Raw genomic sequence first — 23,135 nt, 5'->3', positions numbered from 1 at the left:
AAAGCATGTATACTATGATCTGTTCCCCTGTATCACAATTGCTACCAATGTGGTCACTGTCATTTAGAACTTAATTTTAGGGGACACCTGGGTAGCCCATTTGGTTAAGTGTCTGACTCTTGATTTCAGTTCAGGTCATCATTTCACGATACGTGAGATGGATTCCTGCATTGCGCTCTGCTCTGACAGCTCGAAGCCCACTTAGGATTCTCTCTCTCCTCTTCTCTCTGCCCCTCCCCCTCGCGAGTGCTCTCTCTCTCTCTCTCTCAAAATAAAAATAAGCAGGGGCACCTGGGTGGCTCAGTCGGTTGAGCGGCCGACTTTGGCTCAGGTCATGATCTCACAGCTCCTGGGTTTGAACCCTGCATCGGGCTCTGTGCTGACGGGTCGGAGCCTGGAGCCTGCATCAGATTCTGTGTCTCCCCTCTCTCTCTGCCCCTAACCCACTCACATTCTGTCTCTGTCTCTCTCAAAAATAAATAAACATTAAAAAATGAATAAATAAATAAATAAAAATAAACATTACAAAAAACTTAATTTTAAATATTTAAAAGTCTAACTTCTACCAATGGCTCATATTTCAAAAAAAATTTTTAATCCTGTTTCAATAATTTGTGAGGTATGAAATAGGAGGACTAGGAATAAAAAAATTTTTTTAAGAATTATTACCCAATATTTGGAGAAATTCCTTTATAAGTATCACTTTTTATAGTGGAAGCCAAAAAATACTCTGGAAAAAAGGAAGGAAGAGGAATCTAAATATTCTTAGCTCTGAGTTATATGCCTTTTGAGTCTGAAAGAGCCAGACAAATATTTAAGCAGAGAAGAAAAAACACATATACTTTCAGTCAAATGCTGAGTTAGAAATAGGCCACATCTCATTTTTCTATCCCAAAGTGCTTAATTTAGAATCAGATTTTAAAAACAATCCTCCACAGGCCAGGTTTGGCCCTTCCAGTTGGCACCTGGACATCAAACTCTTATGACAATCTGGAACAACTGAAAATAGCTTTGGGCATTCAAACTATCATGCAGTAAGGAAGGTCAAATTTGAATTAATGTATTTTAAGACTGAAAAAAAAAAGGTTTTATACAGGCCTTAAAAGAGAACAGGAAAAATAAAGGGAAGAATGAAAATGAAACAGCTAACCCAACTTATATTCCCATCAGAAATGAAGACAGAAATGCTCACACTTCTCTTTACCACTGTCTTCCATCGTAAGGCAGTTCAGTTCAGAGCTGTGCACTGTTTCTACTCTAACTACAAAGCCATGTCTTGCATTTTCTACTTCTTTTTATTCAGGAACCTTTACTATTTATCCATTTTCTACAGAATAAAGTCCTAATTCCTTTGACTGGTGTTCAAAGCCCTTTCCAATTTGAATTCAACCTACCTCTCCAGTTTTATTTTCCAATATTCACCTTCATGAGTCCTCTATTAGAGCCAAATAGATCCACTCACTGCTGAAAAGGCAAACACATTCTGGCTTAGCTGCCTTTGGTACCGCCACCAGCATCCCGCCTAATCTCCTCCACCTGGCTGAATCCTTTCTGTCCCCAGGGACCAGCTCAAGGCCCAGCTCCTGCAGGAGTGCTCCCCAACTACCTCAGGAGGCAGAAAACATCTCTCTCCTGTGAAATACTATACCAGTTATGTAATATTCTAAACCACTCATTTGGGACTTATCATAAACTCTCTCATTCTAATATTTATTTATCTTAATTCTATGTCTTACCTCCTCAAGTAGATCTTAAGTTCCCTGAGGGAAAGAACTTCAGTCTTCTTTATCCCTATATTTTACGTAACACCTAATCAGGAATAAGTTAATGTTATGTGACCTTCAGCTAATAGGATTTTAAAGCACTCATGCAAGCATGCTAAGCAAATTGCTATTTATAAGTCAAAGGGAGGAATATATATCACCAGAAAACTTCAATACTTCATTGTTTGCACATTTCATAACATAATACAATAGTTCCTATAATCTCTTTAATCAAAATAAAACTACAGAAGTCCTGATGTGTTATCAAGCCAGGAAAAGTGTAACTACTGAAGACAAAGTTATTTTTGCACCTGCTGAAAAAGCAGCAATAAGTTTAATCGCATCAAGTAGGTTTCTCTGCTTGACTCCACATAAAATATGACTGTGCTGCACCCTTCAGTCTATGGAAGAAAAGGATTGTAAGAAAGCCTATTCAACGACTAATCAATGTTTGGGCAGGAAATAATTTTCCTGCTGTTTTAAAACTACTAATCAATTTTCCTCTCAATATTGTCATTACACACTAAGAATACACAATTGAGTTGTACCTGCAATCACCATTTCATATTTGGAAATAGAGTTCTGCAATCACTTTCCTCATTTGAGAATTAAAGAAAATAATGTATCTATAAAACTATATTACTCTATAAGCTGATCTCTGATTTTCTGAAAATAATATTTATTTGGCTAACCATCATGTTCATTGAGTCCTAGCTGTGAGAATATGGCTGAGTTCTAAGATAGGTCTTAAGAAGCAAATTCCCAACCTCTTTTTTAAGATGTGAACTATCAGGAGAAGAAACATACTAATAAAGGAAGTCTTGGACTCCGGGAATTCCAGGTTGACTCATAATATGATCCAAATTCCAAAATCCAGATTGCCAAGTTCCATTTCTGCCCAGGTCAATGCTGGGACAATTCCAGGTTCAAATAGCTAGTAAGCAAACACTCCAGAACACTCAGGTAGATCTTATGGAACCCAATGTAAACTGTGATTCAACAAAAATTCTGAAAACTGATTAGATACATCTTTTCCCCCAGGAGAATTCCAGAAATACCTCAATTTCAGTGCAATCTTAAGGCCATGCTTTGCAAATATTTCATGATGTTTTCCAAAGGCACTGGTTGCCAAAGGAAACATTTTAAAGGAGCCATTAGCAAATGAAGTTGGGAAACACTACTTACAATGTATTTCTACTGGAGATCACTGGCTAGATAAAATGTTTTAGAAAAGTACTCTTAAAAAGAAATCAATTTTTTAAAAAAGAAATCAATTTACCTTCACTTGAGCCAGCACCTGTCAAACATCTGAAATCCTAGTAAGACTTCCATGGGGCTATCCCACTTTACCCCATGATTTTTATGTACTATATATCGTGTCTCTATCACTAAAGAAATTCAAATAGGAAAGTTGCATACATTTAAGGTATATTTTAGGTGTCACTTAAGGAAAGGCCCCCCAGAGGGTCTCCCAAAGTGGCATTCATTATTTTGGCAAATTTGCCATAGTATAAGGTCTGGCCTTGAGCTGTGCAAGTTCAAAATTGAGTTTGTCAGCATATCAAAGAGATTCTACATTTCACTGGAAGATCCACAGTACCATAGTCATAACACACAACACATAACACAACACCAGAATGTCAATTGATTAGATTATAATTAACAATAAGTAGCTATAAAAACACCTATATTCTAAATTGTAGAACGCATTCATTCTCTCCCTCTGGTAGATTCACTTGGGAGGCAAATCATATTCAGAAGGTAAGCACAGAATCGGGGGGAAATGGTTAGATGAACTGCATTTTTAATGGCATCAGAGTAATGGACACATTAGGCTAATGTGTCCATCTCATAATATCTTCTTTTAACAATAAACCATAACAGTAATGGACAAAAGATTGGTCTGGGGAGTTGAGAAGCTTGTATTCCTCCTCAATCGCTAGCAGCCCTAAAACTCCTCGGTCCATTCCTGAAAATGACCAGTTGCTGTCGTTTCAATCTTACCTGAAGTGTGAGAAAAAATGTACTAGAGAGCTAGCTGGCTTCTTATGATCTATGTCATATTATCTAAAACAATGAGTTTATTATACAAACACAGCTAAAAATAGGTCCCCGTAAACCAATATCCCTTGTAACCCCTAAGCCCCTCCAATATAGAAAATCTGGGGGCACCTGGTGACTCAGCTGGTTGAGCATCTGACTCTTGATTTCTGCTCAGGTCATGATCTCATAGTCCATGGGATCAAGCTCTGAATCCTTGAGGGGCCTGCTTGGGATCCTCTCTCTCTCTCTCTCTCTCTCTCTCTCTCTCTCTCTCTCTGACCCTCCCCCACTCAGGCTCACACTTGCTCTCTCTCTCTCAAAATAAATAAAATAAACTTTAAAAAAAAGAAAGAAAAGAGAAGGCAAAAGAAAAGAAAGAGAATCTAGAGCTTATTCTGCACCATAATCCTCAACATCCACTGGCAGCTCTCTCCCTAACCCCATCTCTGTATTAGGGATGTCTTCACCAAAGATATCAAAATTAGGTCCATTGTCCATTAGATCCATAGATCCCTCCCCTAAAATATTAATTTAGTCACTTTCCATGTTTACCTATAGAAAATAAGTTGTTTAAGAACGTCTGCTTAGGGGCACCTGGGTGGCTCAGTCAGTTAAGCATCTGACTTTGGCTCAGGTCATGATCTCATGGTTCATGGGTTCGAGCCCCACATCAGGCTCTGTGCTGACAGCTCAGAGTCTGCAGTCTGCTTTGTGGATTCTATCTCCCTCTCTCTCTGCCCCTGCCCAGCTCATACTTTGTCTCTCTCTCTCAAAAATAAATAAAACATTAAAATAAATAAATAAATATAAAAAAATAAAAATGTCTGCTTAAAGACTGAAATGATTTCAATTACACATGTTTTATTTAGTCCACACAGCACTTTTTTTTTTTTTTAATTGGAAACCGTCACAGCTAAAAAATCCACATTTCTGGAGAGAGAGGGAAGATGGCGGCGTAGCAGGACGCTGGGCTCACCGCGCGTCCTACTGATCACTTAGATTCCACCTACACCTGCCTAAATAACCCAGAAAACCGCCAGAGGATTAGCAGAACGGAGTCGCTGGAGCCAAGGGCAGACGAGAGGCCCACGGAAGAGGGTAGGAAGGGCGGCGACGCGGTGCGCGCTCCACGGACTGGCGGGAGGGAGCCGGGGCGGAGGGGCGGCTCGCCGGCCAAGCAGAGCCCCCGAGTCTGGCTTGCAAAAAGCGGAGGGGCCTGACGGACTGTGTTCCGACAGCAAGCGCGACTTAGCGGCTGGGAGGTCATAAGTTAACAGCTCTGCTCAGAAAGCGGGAAGGCTGGAGGACAAAGGGAAGGAGAGCTGCTGAGCCCCCTGACGACAGAGCTCAGTTTGGTGGGGAACAAAGGCGCTCGCCAGCGCCATCTCCCCCACCCATCCCCCAGCCAAAATCCCAAAGAGAACCAGTTCCTGCCAGGGAACTTGCTCGCTCCTCGCAAACACCCAACTCTGCGCTTCTGCGGAGCCAAACCTCCGGCAGCGGATCTGACTCCCTCCTGCTGCCACAGGGCCCCTCCTAAGGAGAAGTAAGCTAAGCCTGCCCCTCCTGCCCCTGTGCACCTTGCCTACCCACCCCAGCTAAGACGCCAGATCCCCAGCATCACAAGCCTGGCAGTGTGCAAGTAGCCCAGACAGGCCACCCCACCCCACAGTGAATCCCGCCCCTAGGAGAGGGGAAGAGAAGGCACACACCAGTCTGACTGTGGCCCCAGCGGTGGGCTGGGGGCAGACATCAGGTCTGACTGCGGCTCCGCCCACCAACTCCAGTTATACACCACAGCACAGGGGAAGTGCCCTGCAGGTCCTCACCACGCCAGGGACTATCCAAAATGACCAAGCGGAAGAATTCCCCTCAGAAGAATCTCCAGGAAATAACAACAGCTAATGAGCTGATCAAAAAGGATTTAAATAATATAACAGAAAGTGAATTTAGAATAATAGTCATAAAATTAATCGCTGGGCTTGAAAACAGTATAGCTGACAGCAGAGAATCTCTTGCTACAGAGATCAAGGGACTAAGGAACAGTCACGAGGAGCTGAAAAACGCTTTAAACGAAATGCATAACAAAATGGACACCACCACGGCTCGGATTGAAGAGGCAGAGGAGAGAATAGGTGAACTAGAAGATAAAGTTATGGAAAAAGAGGAAGCTGAGAAAAAGAGAGATAAAAAAATCCAGGAGTATGAGGGGAAAATTAGAGAACTAAGTGATACACTAAAAAGAAATAATATACGCATAATTGGTATCCCAGAGGAGGAAGAGAGAGGGAAAGGTGCTGAAGGGGTACTTGAAGAAATAATAGCTGAGAACTTCCCTGAACTGGGGAAGGAAAAAGGCATTGAAATCCAAGAGGCACAGAGAACTCCCTTCAGACGTAACTTGAATCGATCTTCTGCATGACATATCATAATGAAACTGGCAAAATACAAGGATAAAGAGAAAATTCTGAAAGCAGCAAGGGGTAAACGTGCCCTCACATATAAAGGGAGACCTATAAGACTCGTGACTGATCTCTCTTTTGAAACTTGGCAGGCCACAAAGAATTGGCACGAGATTTTCAGTGTGCTAGACAGAAAAAATATGCAGCCGAGAATCCTTTATCCAGCAAGTCTGTCATTTAGAATAGAAGGAGAGATAAAGGTCTTCCCAAACAAACAAAAACTGAAGGAATTTGTCACCACTAAACCAGCCCTACAAGAGATCCTAAGGGGGACCCTGTGAGACAAAGTACCAGAGACATCACTACAAGCATAAAACATACAGACATCACAATGACTCTAAACCCATATCTTTCTATAATAACACTGAATGTAAATGGATTAAATGCGCCAACCAAAAGACATAGGGTATCAGAATGGATAAAAAAACAAGACCCATCTATTTGCTGTCTACAAGAGACTCATTTTAGACCTGAGGACACCTGTAGATTGAGAGTGAGGGGATGGAGAACTATTTATCATGCTACTGGAAGCCAAAAGAAAGCTGGAGTAGCCATACTTCTATCAGACAAACTAGACTTTAAATTAAAGGCTGTAACAAGAGATGAAGAAGGACATCATATAATAGTGACAGGGTCTATCCATCAGGAAGAGCTAACAATTATAAATGTCTATGCGCCGAATACCGGAGCGCCCAAATATATAAAACAATTACTCATGAACATAAGCAACCTTATTGATAAGAATGTGGTAATTGCAGGGGACTTTAACACCCCACTTACAGAAATGGATAGATCATCTAGACACACGGTCAATAAAGAAACAAGGGCCCTGAATGAGACATTGGATCAGATGGACTTGACAGATCTATTTAGAACTCTGCATCCCAAAGCAACAGAATATACTTTCTTCTCGAGTGCACATGGAACATTCTCCAAGATAGATCATATACTGGGTCACAAAACAGCCCTTCATAAGTTTACAAGAATTGAAATCATACCATGCATACTTTCAGACCACAATGCTATGAAGCTTGAAATCAACCACAGAAAAAAGTCTGGAAAACCTCCCAAAGCATGGAGGTTAAAGAACACCCTACTAACGAATGAGTGGGTCAACCAGGCAATTAGAGAAGAAATTAAAAAATATATGGAAACAAACGAAAATGAAAATACAACAATCCAAACGCTTTGGGACGCAGCGAAGGCAGTCCTGAGAGGAAAATACATTGCAATCCAGGCCTATCTCAAGAAACAAGAAAAATCCCAAATACAAAATCTAACAGCACACCTAAAGGAAATAGAAGCAGAACAGCAAAGGCAGCCTAAACCCAGCAGAAGAAGAGAAATAATAAAGATCAGAGCAGAAATAAACAATATAGAATCTAAAAAAACGGTAGAGCAGATCAATGAAACCAAGAGTTGGTTTTTTGAAAAAATAAACAAAATTGACAAACCTCTAGCCAGGCTTCTCAAAAAGAAAAGGGAGATGACCCAAATAGATAAAATCATGAATGAAAATGGAATTATTACAACCAATCCCTCAGAGATACAAACAATTATCAGGGAATACTATGAAAAATTATATGCCAACAAATTGGACAACCTGGAAAAATGGACAAATTCCTGAACACCCACACTCTTCCAAAACTCAATCAGGAGGAAATAGAAAGCTTGAACAGACCCATAACCAGCGAAGAAATTGAATCGGTTATCAAAAATCTCCCAACAAATAAGAGTCCAGGACCAGATGGCTTCCCAGGGGAGTTCTACCAGACGTTTCAAGCAGAGATAATACCTATCCTTCTCAAGCTATTCCAAGAAATAGAAAGGGAAGGAAAACTTCCAGACTCATTCTATGAAGCCAGTATTACTTTGATTCCTAAAGCAGACAGAGACCCAGTAAAAAAAGAGAACTACAGGCCAATATCCCTGATGAATATGGATGCAAAAATTCTCAATAAGATACTAGCAAATCGAATTCAACGGCATATAAAAAGAATTATTCACCATGATCAAGTGGGATTCATTCCTGGGATGCAGGGCTGGTTCAACATTCGCAAATCAATCAACGTGATACATCACATTAACAAAAAAAAAAGAGAAGAACCATATGATCCTGTCAATCGATGCAGAAAAGGCCTTTGACAAAATCCAGCACCCTTTCTTTTTTTCTAAACTTTTTTTTTTTAATTTTTTTTAACGTTTTATTTATTTTTGAGACAGGGAGAGACAGAGCATGAACAGGGGAGGGTCAGAGAGAGGGAGACACAGAATCTGAAACAGGCTCCAGACCCTGAGCAGTCAGCACAGAGCCCGACGCGGGGCTCGAACTCACGGACCGCGAGATCATGACCTGAGCCGAAGTCGGCCGCTTAACCGACTGAGCCACCCGGGCGCCCCTAGCACCCTTTCTTAATAAAAACCCTTGTCGGGATAAGTCGGGAAAGTCGGGATAGAAGGAACAAACTTAAAGATCATAAAAGCCATTTATGAAAAGCCCACAGCTAACATCATCCTCAACGGGGAAAAACTGACAGCTTTTTCCCTGAGATCAGGAACACGACAGGGATGCCCACTCTCACCGCTGTTGTTTAACATAGTGCTGGAAGTTCTAGCATCAGCAATCAGACAACAAAAGGAAATCAAAGGCATCAAAATTGGCAAAGATGAAGTCAAGCTTTCGCTTTTTGCAGATGACATGATATTATACATGGAAAATCCGATAGACTCCACCAAAAGTCTGCTAGAACTGATACATGAATTCAGCAAAGTTGCAGGATACAAAATCAATGTACAGAAATCAGTTGCATTCTTATACACTAACAATGAAGCAACAGAAAGACAAATAAAGAAATCAATCCCATTCACAATTGCACCAAGAAGCATAAAATACCTAGGAATAAATCTAACCAAAGATGTAAAGGATCTGTATGCTGAAAACTATAGAAAGCTTATGAAGGTAATTGAAGAAGATTTAAAGAAATGGAAAGACATTCCCTGCTCATGGATTGGAAGAATAAATATTGTCAAAATGTCAATACTACCCAAAGCTATCTACACATTCAACGCAATCCCAATCAAAATTGCACCAGCATTCTTCTCGAAACTAGAACAAGCAATCCTAAAATTCATATGGAACCACAAAAGGCCCTGAATAGCCAAAGTAATTTTGAAGAAGAAGACCAAAGCAGGAGGCATCACAATCCCAGACTTTAGCCTCTACTACAAAGCTGTCATCATCAAGACAGCATGGTATTGGCACAAAAACAGACACATAGACCAATGGAATAGAATAGAAACCCCAGAACTAGACCCACAAACGTATGGCCAACTCATCTTTGACAAAGCAGGAAAGAACATCCAATGGAAAAAAGACAGTCTCTTTAACAAATGGTGCTGGGAGAACTGGACAGCAACATGCAGAAGGTTGAAACTAGACCACTTTCTCACACCATTCACAAAAATAAACTCAAAATGGATAAAGGACCTGAATGTGAGACAGGAAACCATCAAAACCTTAGAGGAGAAAGCAGGAAAAGACCTCTCTGACCTCAGCCGTAGCAATCTCTTCCTCGACACATCCCCAAAGGCAAGGGAATTCAAAGCAAAAGTGAATTCCTGGGACCTTATGAAGAGAAAAAGCTTCTGCACAGCAAAGGAAACAACCAACAAAACTAAAAGGCAACCAACGGAATGGGAAAAGATATTTGCAAATGACATATCGGACAAAGGGCTAGTATCCAAAATCTATAAAGAGCTCACCAAACTCCACACCCGAAAAGCAAATAACCCAGTGAAGAAATGGGCAGAAAACATGAATAGACACTTCTCTAAAGAAGACATCCGGATGGCCAACAGGCACATGAAAAGATGTTCAGCGTCGCTCCTTATCAGGGAAATACAAATCAAAACCACACTCAGGTATCACCTCACGCCAGTCAGAGTGGCCAAAATGAACAAATCAGGAGACTATAGATGCTGGAGAGGATGTGGAGAAACGGGAACCCTCTTGCACTGTTGGTGGGAATGCAAAGTGGTGCAGCCGCTCTGGAAAGCAGTGTGGAGGTTCCTCAGAAAATTAAAAATAGACCTACCCTATGACCCAGCAATAGCACTGCTAGGAATTTATCCAAGGGACACAGGAGTACTGATGCATAGGGGCACTTGTACCCCAATGTTCATAGCAGCACTCTCAACAATAGCCAAAGTATGGAAAGAGCCTAAATGTCCATCAACTGATGAATGGATAAAGAAATTGTGGTTTATATACACAATGGAATACTACGTGGCAATGAGAAAAAATGAAATATGGCCTTTTGTAGCAACGTGGATGGAACTGGAGAGTGTGATGCTAAGTGAAATAAGCCAGAGAAAGACAGATACCATATAGTTTCACTCTTATGTGGATCCTGAGAAACTTAACAGGAACCCATGGGGGAGGGGAAGGAAAAAAAAAAAAAAAAGAGGTTAGAGTGGGAGAGAGCCAAAGCATAAGAGACTGTTGAGAACTGAGAACAAACTAAGGGTTGATGGGGGGTGGGAGGGAGGAGAGGGTGGGTGATGGGTATTGAGGAGGGCACCTTTTGGGATGAGCACTGGGTGTTGTATGGAAACCAACTTGACAATAAATTTCATATATAAATAAAAAAAATAAAATAAAATAAAAAAATTAAATTAAAGTGGAAGTTTTTAATACCTGAAAGTGATACTTCCCTAATATCTAAAAGTGCCTTGGATGTATATAGTTGGGGCTGAAGTCAGAGATCAGAGGAAGCATAATGGAGAAAATAAAATTATTTTATGTTAAAATTAAAAAAAAAAAAAATCCACATTTCTAGCTCTAAAGAACCAGCAGGGTTCAGCCACTCTGGACAATGACATGGCTGAACATCAAGTGGCAAATACAGGCTGAAGCAGAATACAGACCATGTTCCCCTCATGCCCACCCCCCTGCCGACCACTCCCTGTTGTTTTAGAGCCGCTCTTGGCAGGCATTTCCATTTGCCAGCCCCCACTTGATCCACCATAACTTGACTCTGCAAGGTAATTCACAGAGAACAACTTACTGCACAATGTTTTCCAGTGCTTAAGGAGTTTAAGGCACAAGAAATCCTTTTGGATCTCTTAACCTATGAGCCACGGTCAATCAGAAGAGACCCATCAGGTAAGACCTGAAACCTCCTTTTCACAACTCATTTCTAGTTTTCACTCTTCCATTTCTACCCCATGAACCTAAACCTTGAATAAAGCCTTCTATAAATATCTCCCTACCCTAACCCAAGAACTGGCTACATTTCTAGGGCCCAGTGCAAAATAAAAATGTAGGTCCCTTTTTCAAAAACTATTAAGACTTTTAAGATGATGACAGCAGAACATTAAATCGAGTACAGGGCCTTTCTAAATGCGGAAACCTGTACAACCACAGAGGTCACATGCCTGTGAAGCCAGCCCTACCTACCCCCTTTCTTTTAAACTCACTCTCCAATCTGTTTTTCTGCATTCCAAAGGTCCTGCCCTAGGCTTGACAAGCTGAATCTGATCTCATTTGCTTCTGACTCTGTTTTACCTTCCCACAATAAGAACAAGAATTCCTTTCCCTGGCACAGACATTACCCTTCTTGACAAGATATACAGCATAGCATTTATATCTATATGGTCACATGACCCTAGTGCTACTGAGTGAAACAAGAATCATAAAAAAGATGTGCAAATATTTAAGGCCCAAAAAGGAATGTCATTTTGTTCAACTTCCTTCTTTACATGCACAATTTACCTTGACAATAACAGGGGCTTGAAATCAAGCAAACTTACTTGTCTTTCTCCTATAAACTCATGTTTCCATTTTTTTAAATCACTCATATAACGTATACACTTAAAATAGTATCATTTTTATTTATCTTTTTTATTCCTCCCTTCTTTCACCATTCAACCAATAAACCCAGATAGTCTTAAATTTTTCCAAAGCATAGTACATACACATGGTTTTACTATGTGTAGGAAGGTTTTAGATGGCACAAGGTGCTTTATTATATTAAAGTGAATAGAAAACAATATAATGAAACATAATAAACAATATAAAATGTATAATAAACAAACATATATAGTAAACAAATATAATGAAGAATATAATAGGGCTGCCTATTATATATAGGAATATAATAGGGCTGTCAGTTAAGCGTCTGACTCTTGATTTCAGCTCAGGTCATGCTCTCCCTGTTCACGGGATCAAGCCCCATGTCAGGCTCTGTGCTGACAGCATGGAGCCTACTTGGGATTCTCCCCCCTGCCCCCTGGTCCTCTCCTGCTCGAGCTGTCACTCTCTCTCTCTCTCTCAAAAGAAATAAACATTTTTTAAAAAGAATATAATAATATCAACCTGTGAGTTCAAAGTTATTACATTTTTAAAATGTATTTAAATAAAATAAAGTGCATCATTTTAATGAAAAATATTGAAGAAATAACAACAGGGGTGGCACCTAGAAAGGAAAAATATCAAAGTGGAACTCAAATAATTTAATGCAGAAAATATGCTTTAGATTATAAGGCAAGAGAACTCTGATTCTTAAGATAAAATAAGCTTTTGTGTTTTTTTTACCTCCACTGTAGTTAATATCTTTTTAGGAAGAGAGTGGAGGGGTGCCTGGGTGGCTCAGTCGGTGAAGTGTCAGACTTTGGCTCAGGTCATGCTCTCATGGTTCATGGGTTCAAGCCCACATCAGGCTCTATGCTAAGAGCTCAGAGCTCAGAGCCTGGAGTCTGCTTCGCATTCTGTGTCTCCCTCCCTCTCTGCCCCTCTCCTGCTCTCTCTCTCTCTCTCTCTCTCTCTCTCTCAAAAATAAATAAACATTAAAAAGAATTTAATAGAGAGAGAAGTAGAATATCAATTTGCATTAAGAGAACAATTTTTAGGGCTCCTACAGTCCTTATCAAATGAGAGTGATAAAGATCCACTGAGAGGCCAAAAGGATACCAACCAATCAAAGGACCCTAAAAATGTTTGGAATGTACATGGTAATAACCAAGACTGCTCAGCTGACTAAAGGAGTTCCTTTAGAAAGCATAGAAGCCTCCACCCTGCTAAATGACTATCCATGTACAAAGCAGATGCTACATGGACTGAGATGAGGGAGGAGAGCGAAATGTAACAGTGACATTGGAGTTCCAGTGTTGGCCCTCCCATGGGTGAATCATGTGACCCTCAGTGCTATGGATGGATATTTGTGTCTGCCCCAAAATTTGTATCTAAAGCCCCAGTCTCCAATGTGATGGTATTGGGCAGTGAAGTCTTTGGAAGGCAATTAGTGTTAGATGAGGTCATGAGGGTGAAGTCTCTATGATGGGATTAGTGCTGTTGTAAGACAAGGAGGAGACCAGAGCCTTCTCTCTCTCTCTCTCTCTCTTTCTCTGTCTCTGTCTCTCTCTCTCTCCCACCACCCCATATGAGGATACAGCAAGAAGACAGTCATTTGCAAACCAGGAAGAGAGCCCTCCCTCTCCAGACACCAAATCTGCTGGCACCTTGATCTAGGGCTTCCTATCTTCTAGAACTGTGAGAAATATTTGTTGCTTAGCCATCCAGTCTAAGGTATCTTGTGGCAGCAGCCTAAACTGACTAAAACATTACATGACTCATTTAGCTTCTCTGCATCTCCTGATCACAGATACCAAATTTTAGAGTTAAAAAACCTCACTTGAGCCCCCATATTTTACAAATTATGAAAATCAGGTTAAACGACTCTCTCAAAGGCACACATCTTCTTGCTAGAGAGCTACAAGATCAGAACTACAGGAGAAGGCTCCTGAGTCTCCTGGCCAGCATTCCATGCGTCTCTCAGGCTGTCTCCTCCTGCTGGAATGCTCTTCCACATCACCCCTTCTGTGTCTCTCTGAACTCCATTATATCTCAAGACCCAGTTCAATGGCATATCTGGAAAGCACTGCCTGGTCTGAGCTCCCCCACCCAACAAGGCAGAGTTCACATTGTTCTCCACCATCCCCATAATCCACAGCAGTGCGTCCATTCAGAGAGTAAAACACGTCCCCACATTGTACTCTGGTTAGTGAACTTTGCATTCCTTTTCCCCATATACTGTGAATTCTTTGAGTAAAAGGAAGTCTTACTCATCTTTATACTTCTAATGTTCCAAAATGCCTGCTGCATAAAAGGTATGTAATAAGTAAATATAAATTTACACATAATTTATAATGAAAACATGATATTCCAAACTGCAATCAGTGTAAGAACGAGTTATAGGACAATATAAAACTATCATTAGCTACATAAATATTGCTTGTAGAACAATCTGGGATATCTGCCCCAGCACCATTTCCCAGTTGGAAATCACTAGGAGTTGAAGAGACTGCCAGCACTGGTCTTAAACATGTCAGGCATTGTGCTGGGTGCTTTGGACTTAATCTTCATAACAACCTGTGAGTAAGTACCATTATATCCATTTTGCTGATAAGAAAACCAAATTTCAGGGGCGCCTGGGTGGCGCAGTCAGTTAAGCGTCTGACTTCAGCCAGGTCACGATCTCGCGGTCCGTGAGTTCGAGCCCCGTGTCGGGCTCTGGGCTGATGGCTCAGAGCCTGGAGCCTGTTTCCGATTCTGTGTCTCCCTCTCTCTCTGCCCCTCCCCTGTTCATGCTCTGTCTCTCTCTGTCCCAAAAATAAATAAAAAAAACGTTGAAAAAAAAAAAAACACTGTTAAAAAAAAAAAGAAAACCAAATTTCAGAGAGCTTAAGCTTCATTAAGATAACATAGGTGGCATATAAGAAGGAGCTGGGACTCAAATCTAGATTTCTTATGCCTCTGCTCATTGCTTCACATGGATCCTGAGCTTCTCACACACAGCCTGTCTGACCCTAGAAGGTAGCCTAGGATTATTTAGCTGAAAAATCCAAAACACTAAATCAGTCCCATGAACTAGCAATGCAGAAGAGCCTAGCCACCTGCCTCTCATCCTCTCTATACCCGTCTTTGTATAACAGGGGTCATGCTAGCTGGCTGAGTTATTAACTCAGAAGAGTACTTGAAACATAATGTCTTAGTTATATAATTCTGAGCAGTTTAAGCTTAATTCCACTCAAATTACAGAATGATACTGAGCATCACAAAGGATTGCTGACTAAAAGAAAATATATATGAGCAAAGCCTCTGTTGCCATCAACTCATATTCAAACCATACCTAATACTCCCTCCTTACCTCCAACTCATCACTGATTTTTATTAAAAAGTTAACTCAGACCACACATAGGTTGATTTTTAATCATGTGGCTGGTAATGAAAAACTCGGGTTCTCCCTGGTAACATATGGAACATGTTTAAACAAGTGCATTCCAGTGCATCCAACACTAAACCCTCTTGGGTGCTGTCCAAGGTAGGTGGAGGCTATAGCTGGTACTGTTCAACTGAATTCCATCCACAACACCCAACATAGTTCCTGGCATAGAACAGGAATTTGGAAAATGTTGTGGTGATTTATAATCTGTGCTCAAGTGGGCAATTAGAAAGCTTCTTTAAATAGTTCTTAAATACTCTTAAATCTACTACTGCTGAAATCTTATGCACACTTACAAATAGACTTAAGGATATTTTTAAACTATTTAAAGTTTTGAAATTGCATGAGAAAATATAATATCAAGATTCACCAGGAGAAAAAAAAAAAGCTTTGAGTATAACTTTTAGGTCTTAATTTTCCCCCATTGCAGAATGTGCAATTGTAGACTAAGGATCGAATCTGACCTATCAATCTCATGTAATCTTGAGACCAAAAAATTCAGCAATAAATGAAAATTTATTTTCAGAGCCACAAAGTGTAATTATGATTTGACTTGTCTCTCTTCCATGTAAATCTAAATTTCCCTAAACCATTTAGAAAACTAAATATTAAACTTTTAGGGTGGGGTAGGAATAATATAAAGTACTCTCATTCCCAGGAAAAAGTTTATAAATGACTTCCCTTCATGGCTTTACCCTACCTCAAACTAATGCCTCCAAAGGAAAATGTATGTGCTTCTTCCTTCTGATCTAGTACTAGATTATTATAGGTCAGGGTCAATTTTTCCTTGGGAAGGTTATTGGGAGATTAAACGAGTTAATCCATGTAAAGCATAAGGACCATGGCTGGTTCAGGGTTGACATTCAATAATAGCAGCTATGACGGGGGTGCCTGGATGGCTCAGTTGGTTAAGCATCCGACTTCAGCTCAGGTCATAATCTCGTGGTTTGTGAGTTCAAGCCCTAAGTCTGGCTCTGTGCTGACAGCTCAGAGCCTGGAGCCTGCTTTGGATTCTGTGTCTCCCTCTCTCTCTCTGCCCCTCCCCCACTTGTGCTCTGTCTCTCTCTGCCTATCAAAAATAAATAAATGTAAAAAAAATTTTTTAATTAAAAAAATAATAATAATAGCAGCTATGACAATTACCAAAAGGATAATGAGGATGAGAATGATGATAACAAAAGAAAACTTCACATTTTGTTTTAAGTTAAGCTAAAAACCACTGTACTCAAAGAAATGCCCAAACAAAGAGCAAGGTCAGCTCATAAAGCCAAGATTCATCATCAGGTTTCTGAAATTCTTTCTTGTTTTCTCAACTACCCTAAGGATTTCAGTCCTGTTTATGTGATAGGCCAATCCACTTGAGTTTTCCAGGACTGAGAAGCAGCTGCCAGGCTACAGTTTTGTAGGCTGAGGTGCAGCATGTGTGAAGGACACCCTAATGTGTCGAGGAACAGGCCAGGAAAGGTAGGACATTGGGACCAAAGCTTGAGATTTTTGCCCTCTTTAATGAACTGGAAAGTATCTGTGTATTCATCCCACACCTCCCACCCCCCTGATAAACCAAGCTGCTGCTCCCTTAATAACCCTACCTCCCAAGACCCTCCTAATGCTCAACCATATCTCTGCCAGTTGACAAGTAGAGCTGACAGGTTACAAATGAAACCCTGTTCCAGCCTGTCTACCTGCAGGATGTGAATGGACTTAGTGAGGCAAGAAGGGAACAGAAGGCCCCCAATAAGGGGAAATCAGCCATTTTTTTAAAGGTGGATGAAAAAACAGTAAAGTGTATCTGATGTATTTACAGATACAAAGCAGAAGAGCATCCCTCTCTGGTAGCTGAGTGAGTTGTCTGGCAGCCTCCTTAGCCAGTTTTGCTTTGTTTTAATGAGAAGAACGTGAAAGGAAGGAGAGTGTAAGACAAATCAGAGATGGGACATAGTCTTGAAAAGCTGTTTCTAACAACTATTTGTGGGCTGAGAAGTGAGGTAGGCAAATGCCAGCTGTGCTTCCCTCTTTCCTTCCATTCACCTGTTCATATATTACACATTTATTGACCACTTGCTGGTGCCAGATACCACAGGGGCTGTTAAGGATACTGAGACAAAGGGTTGGGTCCCTTTCTTCCAGGAGATGGGTGGAGTTTTGATAAATAAAAATGAAGAGGGAGGGCATTCCAGGTCAAAGAAACCCACTTAACTGGTAGGGGAAACAACCTGTGCAGAGAGGTAAACAAGCACAGAGCATGTTCTGGAATACCGAGGAGACCAGAGTCTTCTACCACATGCTCTTCCTTGGGCCAGCAAATGACAACATGTATCATGTTCTCGCTGTGTGACTTCCCTGCCCTGGAATTACTGCTTCCTTCTAACAACTGGTCTCCTTAACTAAGCTAAGAATGACCGTGCTATTGGAGGTACACAGATTCAGACACAAATGCTTCAGTTAAGAGCAAGTGTTTTTTGTTTTTTTTTTTTTTAATTATGCATCTCTCTCAGGTTATCTGGGTATTTGTTACTAAGCCATTTTAGTTGATTTTGGTAATCTATTATAAATAAAAGGTGTTTGGGGTGTTGTGCTTTTGTTTAGTTTTTCTAAAGATACTTAAGCACCAAATTTATATAGCATCAAGGAGCACTAACCCACTAATCCACATGGTTTCTACATACATTAACCTACACTAATAACATTACACCATCACTCAATTGGATGGAGCACAGAAGCCTGTGTGAAAACAGTCTAAGAGCTATCCCTTTGTTAGGCATTGTGATTTGGCCATTCTTTTATACTTTCTGTCCTACCTCTCCAAGGGTCTTCTTTAAAAGTAGAAGTCTTTCTGGATGATAGAGTATGCACACAATTTCCCCAGTTCTGCCAGTCCTACCCTTGGAATTTCCCCTCTAGAAGGGGGGAAAGGGAGAGAACAACAAAAAGGAATCTTATTTCTCTATCAAAGAAACCTCTTTAGACATAATGATTTTTTTTTAATCAGCTAGTAAAAATGTATCTCAGAGGATAACAAGATTTCTGCTGGAAGCGAACCCTTGCAGAGGCTGACCACATTTGCAAATGCAAAATGCCATTACTTCCCCCAACAACCTCAGCAACATTAGTCTCTGGCCAAAGGACCAGAGGAAGAGGGAGGGGGACTGTCCTCCTTCTAAATGGGGAGGGAATGCAGCCAAGCAAAAAGAGTTCGAGAAAGAACAATGGCCTCCCAGTGAGAAAGTGTGTTAAGTAGGTCGGTATTGGAACCGCATTTTGTTGCACACAAATCCACCATTGTTCCTTTATATTTTCTTTCCCTTTTCTTTTCTACTTCTTTTCTTTCTTCTGCCCTATTCACTATTACTGTCATCTCATGTGAGTTTTTTTTAAACCATGATATATTTGTTCAATTATCTGTAGACCTAGAGCTTCTTCATCAAATTAGCTGATCTCTATTTATAGCTGATAATACTGTACAGGGGATCTAATAAAAATTCCTGAGGGTGATAAAACTAAGTCAGATTGTGATTGCTGTTTTTGACCCAAGGATTGTTGCCATTATCCAATAAATTTGCTTCAATAAACGTTGTAAATATGTATTTTCTTTTAAAGGTATTACTTTTCAATAAGAAACACTAGGATGCATAGTATCAGGAGATAACATTTTCACAATTTGCTGCAAGCCCTACTCCAAGATCACATTATCTTAAAAAAAAAAAATGAGCTTTAAGAGACATAAAGATGAAATAAACCTAAATAGACTTTATATAATGATTCTATCAGGAACAGAATTCATCTGTACCTGGTAAGTATAATCACATAAAATGTGCTGATACATTTTTAACAATTAATACGTAAAACTGCCAAAGAAACTCCGTAATACTCAATACTCAAGTGTGACTTTTGTTGTTGCTATGAATATATCTCCATATCTATTAATTTCACAAGACATTCTCTTTCATTTACTATGCTCAATTTACCAATTGTTCTAATGGCTTCTGATGATATTTAAAAGTATAATGAAGAAAAAAACAAAAGCAAACAGCATCATTAAGCCAGGGTCTAACAAGGACCCCAAACCAGAGTCTGAGGCATGGATCAAAATCCATCTTAAAACCCAAGCTGCAGTTCACCATATCCTTTCAACAGTTAAGGCTGAAACACCTAAATGTCAATACATTTCTATGTCTATCATAAGACTAATCTCGGAGGCAAGACTATCTTTCACCTACAGTGAGGTTATGTCTAAAAACAATGAAATCCTGACAAGGTAACTGAAACCTCAGAAAGCAAAACCACAGATAAGGGGGGACTACTGCATATAATTTTTTTTTTCCACTGAGGCTTTCAGTGACAGAGCTTGGATTTGTGGGGCCATCGCCCTAGTGATGGAGGTACACTGATCTATCCACATCCTCACATCTGACACCCATATGCCCAAATGCCCACTTATAAAAAAATTCTTTTTAAACTTTATTCATTTACTTTGAGAGAGAGAGTATGAGCAGGGGAGGGGCAGGGAGAGAGAGAAAGAATCCCAAAAAGGCTCCGTGCAGCAAGTACAGAGCCCAATGAGGGTCCTGAACTCACAAACCAGGAGATCATAAACTGAACCGAAACCAGGAGCCCGACACTTAACTGACTAAGCCACCCAGGCACCCCTCCTCCAAATGTCCACTTTTGTCAGATGGGCAGCTAGGGTTCAAAGGACAGACTTTGACCACACAGAATGAACGAGCTAACAGACACCCACAGGATTCCAGCCCATGACCTTTCCCTCATAAGAACTTCCTGCCCTAATCACACACTAACAGTGCTAAAACATGTATTCAAAATACCACCAAGTTCATGATTCAGTAGATTAACAAGCACTCATAAATAACCAGTTTTGAAATTCAGTAAGAACTTTATGTCTAGATATGAACTGCATAACAAAAGCAAGAGTTCTTTTGGTCTCTGGATATTATATCCAGAGTAATTCCAGGAAACCAACTTGAGATTAAATCAGACTTAGTCAATTAAAAAAAGGGGGTGGGGGGCATGCTTGGGTGGCTCAGTTGGTTGAACATAACTCTTGATTTTGGCTCAGGTCATGATCCCAGGGTTGTGGGATTGAGCCCTGCATCAGGCTCCACACTGAGAGTGGAGCCTGCTTAAGATTCTCTCTCCTTCTCTCTCTGCCCCCTACCCCACTCATGCTCTCTCTCTCTCTCTCTCTCTCTCTCTCTCTCTCTCCCTCTCAAATTAAAAAAAACAAACAAACAAACAGGCCTGGTCATCTATACTGAATAGCATAATTGTTGTCAACAGCTCCAATGTCAGACACCTGGATTTAAATCCCAGGTTTGGGAGCTATAGGAACTTAAATTATTTAACACCTCTGTGCCTCACTTTCATCATCTGTAAATGAGGGGTACTAATATGCCTACCTCATAGGGTTCTTGTGAGAATTAAATAAGTTAATATATAAAAAGTACTTAGCAGGGTACCTGGCACATAGTAAGTATTGAAAAAACTGTAGCAGTTATGTAGTATTATTGTTATACTAACTACCTCTGGTCATATCTATACTAATACTGATTTTACAAACAGAGAAAATGAATGACAAACATTATAAAGATAAATCATTATATATGAAGATCAAAAGTATGATCACTTATACGTTTGCACAACAGATTGAGTCTTAACATTACTTCATATTAATATATGATACATCAACCATTTTTTAAAACTCCCTCACTACTCTAACCATCTGTAATCAAGAAGAGCATTAAGAAAAATCAAAGGCAGGAAACAACCAGATAAAGAACAGAAAACATTAACTGGTTCCTTGTAAATTAGAACTCCCCTGAACTTTGTCTCACCAAAGGCTATGCTGGCAATCTTCCAGGCATCCAGAGCTTGTACAAATGATGAATACTAATTTATGTAAATTGGACTTTTTTTTTCTCTTGAGATAACGGCAGACAGTTCCAATCTTATTGTTATGAGTAGTGACTTATTTTTACTTTCTTTGTCTTCTAAGACTCACTTTTTATATTCTATTTGTCTCATAGTTTTTGTTCATATGTTTTCCCCTTTTGAACATATGTTTTCCCCTTCTCTTTTTGAAAAAAAGAGCATATGTGCTCTTTTTTTACCTCCAAATTTTTATTTAAATTCCTATTAGTTAACATACAGCGTAATACTAGTTTCAGGTGTAGAATTTACGTACGACATCCAGTGCTTATCACAGTAAGTGCCCTCCTTAATACCCATCACCCATTTAGCTCATCCCCCTACCCACCTCCCCTCCAGCAACCCTCAGTTTTTTCTCTATAGTTAAGAGTCTGTTTTATGGTTTTTTTTCTCTCTCTCTCTTTTTCCTTTGCTTGTCTTTTTGTTTCTCACATTCCACATATGAGTGAAATCATATGGTATTTTTGTCTTTAACTTATTTAGCTTAGCATAATACACTCTAGTTCCATCCACATCATCTCAACATGCAAAAAAATGAAACAACTACTTTCTTACACCATATACAAAAATAAATTAAAAATGGATGAAAGACCTAATGTGAGACAGGAAGCCATCAAAATCCTTTTTGACCTTGGCCATAGCAACTTCTTACTAGATATGTCTCCTGATGCAAGGGAAACAAAAGCAAAAAATAAACTATTGGGATGTCACTAAAATAAAAAGCTTTTGCACAAAAGGAAACAATCAACAAAACTAAAAGGCGACCTATGGAATGGGAGAAGATATTTGCAAATGACATATCTGATAAAGGGTTAGTATCCAAAATCTCTAAAACACTTATCAAACTGAACACCAAAAAACCGTAAATAATCCAGGTAAAAATGGGCAGAAGACATCAACAGACATGTTTCCAAAGAAGACATGCATGACTAGCAGACACATGAAAAGATACTCAGCATCACTCACCATCAAGGAAATAAAAATCAATTACAATGAGATATCACCTCATACCTGTCAAAATAGCTAAAATTAACACAGGAAACAACAGGTTTTGGTGAAGATGTGGAGAAAGGGGAACAAACACTCTTACACTGTTGGTGGGAATGCAAACTGCTGTAGTCACTCTGGAAAATAGTATGGAGATTCCTCAAAAAGTTAAAAATAAAACTGCCCTACGATCCAGTAATTGTACTAGTAGGTATTTACCCAAAGGATACAAAAATACAGATTCAAAGGAGTACATGCACCCCAATGTTTATAGAGGCACTATCCCTATGATCCAGCAACTGCACTACTAGGTATTTACCCAAAGGATACAGAAGTACTGATTCAAAAGGGATACATGTGCCATGATGCTTATAGCAGCATTATCAACAATAGCCAAACTATGGAAAGAGTCCAAATACACATTGACTTATAAATGGATAAAGAAGATATATATATATATATATATATATATATATATATATATATATGTATATATATATATATATGTATATATATACACACACACACACACACAATGGAATATATATGTATATATATACACACACACACACACACACACATATATATACACAAACACACACACACACACACAATGGAAAATTACTCAGCCATAAAAAACTAATGAAATCATGTTC

At 39.7% G+C, this 23,135-nt stretch overlaps 1 protein-coding gene across 1 annotated transcript in view; it reads right to left on the bottom strand.

Annotated features, from left to right (window-relative positions):
- PPM1L (protein phosphatase, Mg2+/Mn2+ dependent 1L) overlaps nt 1-23,135 on the bottom strand; it is a 307,409-nt gene that overhangs the window by 220,024 nt on the left and 64,250 nt on the right. The window lies entirely within an intron of this gene.

The sequence above is a fragment of the Puma concolor genome, chromosome C2 (genome assembly GCF_028749965.1).
Source record: "Puma concolor isolate L17-30 chromosome C2, mPumCon1.1.hap2, whole genome shotgun sequence".
Taxonomy (NCBI): Eukaryota; Metazoa; Chordata; class Mammalia; order Carnivora; family Felidae; genus Puma; species Puma concolor.
The sequence above is the reverse complement of the archived record's forward strand: the minus strand, read 5'-3'. Positions and strand labels throughout refer to the sequence as shown.